At 39.1% G+C, this 7082-nt stretch overlaps 1 pseudogene; it reads left to right on the top strand.

Moving 5' to 3' along the window:
* Positions 1 to 2346: 2346 nt before the first annotated feature.
* Positions 2347 to 3190, top strand: LOC143686388 (small ribosomal subunit protein eS4, X isoform-like; annotated as a pseudogene).
* The last annotated feature ends 3892 nt before the right edge of the window (positions 3191 to 7082 follow it).

Below are 7082 nucleotides of genomic sequence, written 5' to 3'. Positions count from 1 at the left end.
GATTTAAATGACAGCACAAAGCACACAAACTTATGTGTCATGGGTATCCCAGAAGAAGAATAGAAGGGAAAAGAGACAGAAAGAATATATGAGGAAGTTAATGGCCCAAAATTTCCCAATTCACATGAAAGACATAAATATATATGTCCAAGTTGCTCAATGTACTGCAAACAAATCCTAATAGGCTTACTCTGAGACACATACTAATCAGAATGTCAAATGCAAAAGATAAAGTGAGAATTCTGAATGCAGCAAGAGAAAAATATTTTGCCACATACAAGGGATCTACAGTAAAACTAAGTGCCATTTTCTCATCCAAAAGCATAGAGGTATGAAGGCAGGGGTATGATATATTTAAAGTGCTGAAAGAGAAAGCTACCAGCCAAAAATTCTTTACCCAGTGAAACTGTCCTTCAAAAATGAGGGAGAGTGTAAAATGTTCACAAATGAACAGAAACTGAGAGTTCATCAACTCTTGTTTATGAGCTACCCTACAAGAAATACTAAAAGGAGTCCTGTAGGCTGAAAGGAAAAGACAGGAGAGAGAGACTTAAAGGAGATTGTAGAAATGAAGATTATCACTAAGGGCCACCAAAAGAGTAAAAAGACAGGCCAAAAAAAAAAAAGATATATAAAAACCAAAGGGTAGGGCCAGCCCCTGTGGCTCAGCAGGCAGAGTTCTCACCTGACATGCTGGAGACCCGGGTTCGATTCCTGGTGCCTGCCCATGTGAAAAACAAAAACAAGGCTGAAGTATTGCTTTTACATTAATAACATTGAATGTTAATGGATTAAGCTCCCTGGGCCAGTTTGAATCTGTGGTGTACCCCAGAAAAGCTATGTCCTTTAATCCTCATTCAATGTTGCTGGGTGGGAACTTTTTGATTATCCATGGAGATGTGACCCACCCTATTGTGGGTGGTAACTTTTGATTAGATGATTTCCATGGAGCTGTGTCTCCACCCATTCCAGGTGGGGCTGCTTACAGGAGCCCTTTAAGAGGGAACAATTTTGAGCCCATGCAGCCAGAGATCTTTGGAGATGAAGAAGGAAAACGTCCCTGAGGGAGCTTCATGAAATTAGAAGTCTGAAGAGAAAGCTAGCACACATCGCCATATTCACCATGTGCCCTCCTAGCAGCTGAGAAACCCTGAATTTCATTGGCCTTTCTTGAGTGAAGGTAATCTCTTGTTGGTGCCTTAATTTGAACATTTTCATAGTCTTGCCTAATTTGGACATTTTCACAGCCTTAGAACTGTTAACTTGCAACTTAATAAATTCCCCTTTAATAAATTCTGTTTCTGGTATATTGCATTCTAGCAGCTAGCAAACTAGAAGACTCCCCCAGTCAAAAGACACAGATCGGCAGAATGGATTTAAAAAAAAAAAAAGATCCAACTATATGCTGTTTTCTTTCTTCTCTTGGACCCAAAGACACAAATAAATTGAAAGTGAAAAGCTGGAAAAAGATATTCCATGCAAATAGTAACCAAAACAAGAGCTGAGGTTAACTATACTAATATTGGACAAAATAGACTTTAAATGCTAAACCCTTATGAGAGACAAAGAAGGACTCAATATATTAATAAAGGGGAAATCCACCTAGAAAAAATAACAATCATAAATATGTACGCACTTAGCCATCATGCCCCAAAATACATGAGGCAAACACTAGCAAAACTGAAGGGAGAAAGTCTATAAAATAGTTGGAGACTTCAATACACCACTGTCACCAATAGATAGAACATCTAGGCAGAGGATCAACAAGGAAACTGAAAAACCTGAATAATATGATAAATGAACTAGACCTAATAGATATATACAGAACATTGCACCCCCAAATAGCGAATATACATTCTTCTCAAGTGCACATGGATCATTCTCAGAATATAATTTATATATGCTATCGAAGTTAAGTTGGAATCAAAGCAAATGCAATTGTTATAAATTCTGTCAGGGCACACTTAAGTCTTTTCCTTAAGAAAATGTTATAGATTGTTATAGAGATTGTTAAATTTAAGTCCCATGGTAAACACACAAAGAAAGTATCAGAGAGTAAGAAAACTCACAGAAAGGAGAGTGCAGGTTAGCATGGGTTGGGTCAGGGGAATGGGGAGTTAATGCAAAGTGGGTGCATGGTTTCTTTTTGGGGTTAAAGGAATGCTCTAGGAATGGAGGTGATGAGAGTACTGCAACACTGTGAATATGATAAACCCCACTGAATGTTATACTTGAGGGGGTTTGGGATGTGACGATACAGTGTATATATGCTTTAACAATTAAAAAAAAATATGAAAAGAGGTCTTTCTGTGCCTAGCCCAACCAGGGCTCATGGGCCAAAAGAAGCATTTGAAGTGTGTAGCAGCTCTAAAGCATTGGATGCTGGACAAACTGACTGATGTGTTTGCTCCTCATCCATTCATTGGTACCCATAAGCTGAGAGAGTGTCTCCCTCTCATCATTTTCTTAAGGAACAGACTTAAGATTGCCCTGACAGGAGATGAAGTAAAGAAAATCTGTATGTAGCGGTTCATAAGGTTGATGACAAGGTCTGAACAGAGATAACTTATCCTGCTGGTTTTATGGATGTCATCAGCATTGACAAGACCAGAGATAATTTCTGTCTGATCTGTGGTACCCAGGGTCACTTTGCTGTTCATCACACTATGCCATAGGAGGCCAAGAACAAGTTGTGGCCGAGTGAGGAAGATCTTTGTAGGCACAAAAGGAGTCCCTCATCTGGTGACCCAAATGCTCATATCATCTGCTATATGATCCCCTTATCAAGGCAAACGACACCATTCAAATTGATTTGGAGATGGGCAAGATTACCGATTTCATAAAGTTTGATACTCTATGGCAACTGGAGGTGTATGGCAACTGGAGGTGCTAATGTGGGAAGAATTGGTGTGATAACTAACAGGGAGAGACATCCTGGCTCTTTTGATATGATTCATGTGAAAGATGACAATGGCAACAGCTTTGCCACCTCGATTTCCAACATTTTTGTTATTGGCAATGGCAAAAAAACGTGGATTTCTCTTCCCCAAGAAAAGGGTATCTGCCTTAACAGTTGTTGAAGGGAAAGACAAGAGACTGGCAGCCAAACAGAGCAGTGGATGAAATGATCTTTAGGTGACATGTGGAGAGCTCTCTGTGGCTAATTAAAATAAAAAAGAAAAGAAAAGAAAGAAAGAGCAACTAAAGAGAAAATGACAAATGCAATACATGATCCTGGATGGGATCTAAGAATGGAGCAGAAAAAATTCAAAAGGACATTATTGAGATATCCAGAAAAATTGGATTCTAGAATGAAGGCTTTGTAACAATGATAAATTTTTTGAACTTGATTGCACTTAAGGTGACTACATACATGAATATCCTTGTTCTTAGAAAATGTATATGGAAGATTTATGTCTTTAAGGAGTATGGTGTGCAACCTGCTCTCAAATGTTCGGAAAACAGATAGGTAGGTAGGTAGGTAAGTAGGTAGGTAGGTAGATAGATAGATAGATAGATAGATAGATGTTTTGATAGGTGGAAAGCTGGAACATTAGGGTAAATGTGGCAAAATGTTATAACTGGTGGATCTGGGTATCTGGGGGGATAGCAGTATGTTGGATTTCACACTTTGGAGTATGTATTATTTTTATATCTGTCCTATAAGTTTGAAATTATTTCCAAATAAAAAGTTTAAAGAAAAAAAAAGATGGCTTGGTGAAGGTGAGGAATTCTGCTTTTGAATCTGTGATGACAGCCAAATAAAATTATCTAGTGAATACAAAGAGTAGACAGCTTTTCACTTTTGCCTGGTTCTGTCTTAAAATATAACCCTGATCCACCATCCTGGAGAAACTCACTGCTATTTTCAAATGACATCTAGCTTTTCTTCTTTCCAAACTTCAGAGTTGGCTTCATGGCCATGCAACCATTGTACTCCCACAGAAGGACACTGTGTTTGGTAAGCTTGGTATAATGCTCTGCTGTCATCATCTTGAAATTCTTAATAACTTTTTTAACAAGGGGACCTGCATTGCCATTTTGGAACGGCCTGCACAAATTATGCATCTCTGCGTGCCTACCTAATGGAACATCTAGGATGGACATTTCAAATCTGGGCATTCACTTCACAATTCAGTCAGGCATCCTTTACCTTTAAAGGGTATTCATCTCTGCTTCCATAAAACTGTTCTCTCCAACACCATTGTTGACGCACTGGTTTTCAACCTTAAAATTCTCTCCTTTTATAGCTGTCAAGACACATGACTTCTGCCACTTCTTCATTTGATGTTCCTTTGCCTTTCATTATTAATTTTTCTTCTTTGTCCTGCTCAACATCTGGAGGTACCCTCCCCAGAGTGCAAAAATCAGTGGTTGAAATGTTCTTTTGCAAGCTTGTTTACTCTTATAAATGGATTTCTATTATCCTTGTAGCATGTCCTGCCTCAATCTTAACACATACAACCTACTTCACTCTCCCTTTTTCTAACTTGTTCTTAATTTTTCTACCTACTAATTTCATAACTCTTTTCAGATTTATGGCCTTTTCATACTCCATTAGCCTTTACATTTGGCTTCTCTACTCAACCACCAGTCCATGGTAGAGCTTTCCCTACTTCCTATTGTTTTAGGCCACCCTGGGAAATACTTTGCCTAATCAAATCCTATTTCTTGGTCTTTCATCTCGACCAAGTACTAGAGGCTGATGCTCCCACTGGGTTTGCCTTAATTCTTTTGGTATCCTCTCTCCTGCTCTCCAAATCTGTCCAACATTGAAGCTGAACAAGTGTTCATCTCAGAGCCACCCACCCATCCCACTCCTGCCCATGTGTTTGCCAAACCAATAGCTCTAGGTAGTGCTGTCATATTTCTCTAGTTAATTCTCTATCCTGCCTGTCAGAAGATTATTTCATACCTTCACCTGTTTTCTCAAATCTCCGGCATCTTCTTCCTTTCCTCATTGACTTCATGCCCTTGCTTTGTATTTCACTGAGCAAATAGAAGAAATCAGGGACTGCTTTCTACGTAGTCTCTAAGACTCTACTCTCTCACTTCTCCTCCTCTTTCATAGCCACTCTTATTCATTTTCCTTGTTGGTTATTCTTCATCTTTCCAACCTCTGCATTGGTATGTTCCAGGGTTCAAACCTTAGACTTCATCTCTCTCAATTCCCACACTCAGGGTCACCTTATTTAGTACCATGACTTTTAATATCATTTGCATGTTAATACACTAACATTTAAACCTTAATCCAGATATCCTCTTTAAATTCCAGACAAATATATACAACTGCCTATTTAATATTTCTGCATAGATGTATGGATGTCTAGTAGGGATCTCAAAATTAACACGGACAAAACTGAACTTTATTTTTCTCCCCAAACCTGCTTCTCCCACAGTTTATTCCATGTTTCTGGTTGCCAAGGCCAAACCCTGGCATTCAAGATTGCATCTAATCTTTCTCTCATACCCTACATGCCATCCATCAGCAAACCCTGGCAGTTGTACCTTCACACCCCAGTCATAGTGCAGTCACCTTCATCTCTCACCTGAACTCTTGTAATAGCCTCAGGTCTCCCTGCTTCTACCCTAGATGCTCTGCCTTCTCCACAGAGAAAAGCGACCCCTTTAAAACCCGTGTCAGGTCATATCACTCCTCTCCAGTGTCTAAACCCTCCAGTGTCATCCCATTCATTCAGAGTAAAGTCCAAAGTCCTTTCCATGGCTTACAAGGCTTTATGTAATCTGACCGTACTCTATAATCAGTCTGATTCTTCTCATCACTCTCCCTCCTGCTTGCTGTGTTGTAGCTACACTGGCCTCCTTGCTATTCCTCAAGCCCACCGAGTACACTTATGCCTCTGAGCCTTTGCACTTGCTGTTCCCTCCGGATGGAATGTTCTTTGCCACTCAGCTGCATGGCTGACTCCCTTTCTTCCTTCAGGTCTCACTCAAATGTCATCAGAAGGACCTTTTCTGACTACCCTATATAAATTGTATGTACTTCCTACTCTCTCTAGCCATTTTACTTATTTTTCTTTCTTAGCACACATTCTTACCACCTGTTTTAGTTTCCTTGGCTAATCAAGCAAATACCATGAAATGGGTTGAGTTAAACAATGGGAATTAATTAGTTCATAGTTTTGAGGCTGGGAAAATGTCCAAATCAAATTAACATCAAGGTAATACTTTTTCTCCAAAGCCTGTGGCATTTGGGGCTGGCTGCTGGTGATCCTTCGGCCTTAGCTTGTCACATGGCAGGGGGCATAGTGGAGTATCCTGGTCTCTCCCATCTCTTTTGGGTTCCATTGATGTTCAGCTTCCAGCTGCTCCCTCTGCTTTCTCTGTCTGAATTTCATTCTCTAATAAAGGATTCCAGTGATAAGACTAAGACCTATCCTGCTTGAGGTGGCCCACACCTTAACTGAAGTAACCTCATCAGAATGTCTTAGGTACAATAGGTTCATACCCATAGGAACAGATTAAGTTTAAACACGTTTTTCTGTGGCACATACAGCTTCAAACCACCACACCACCACATACATTATAGGTTTATTTGTCTAGTGTTCATCTTCACTCCACCCCCTGAATATAATATAGAGGAGTATAGGAATGTGTTTTATGCACCCTTGTACCACTAAAATAATCATTTGTCATATAGTGGGCACTAAATAAATGTGTTGAATGAATAAATAAATGAACTTCCCTCCTGTTACCCAGGCTTACAACTAGCCAGTCCTTGATTGGGTGACAGTTTATGAATTAAAAATAAAAATCTATAATATATGTTATTATACCTAAATTTAGGTATTTTTTAACCCAATACCTTCCTAGGGGACTTCAGCTGGGATTGTTCACAAAGGTATTACTTAAGAATAATTTCTTTTTTTTAAGATAAAATTACATCTAAAATTATTAAGTAATTAAATTCAATTAATTGAAAGTGCCTCTTACACTGGAATGGGTGGATAACAAATATAAGTTTTGCTTAAACAATTTTTCTCTCCTTATGTAAGGAGTGGGAAGCAATTTGGAACCCAGAGGTGACCAGATTTATGTTTCAATCCGTAATTCTCATTTCC

This window comes from Tamandua tetradactyla, chromosome 1 (genome assembly GCF_023851605.1).
Source record: "Tamandua tetradactyla isolate mTamTet1 chromosome 1, mTamTet1.pri, whole genome shotgun sequence".
NCBI classification, from domain to species: Eukaryota; Metazoa; Chordata; class Mammalia; order Pilosa; family Myrmecophagidae; genus Tamandua; species Tamandua tetradactyla.
This window is presented reverse-complemented; position numbering and strand designations above follow the sequence as displayed.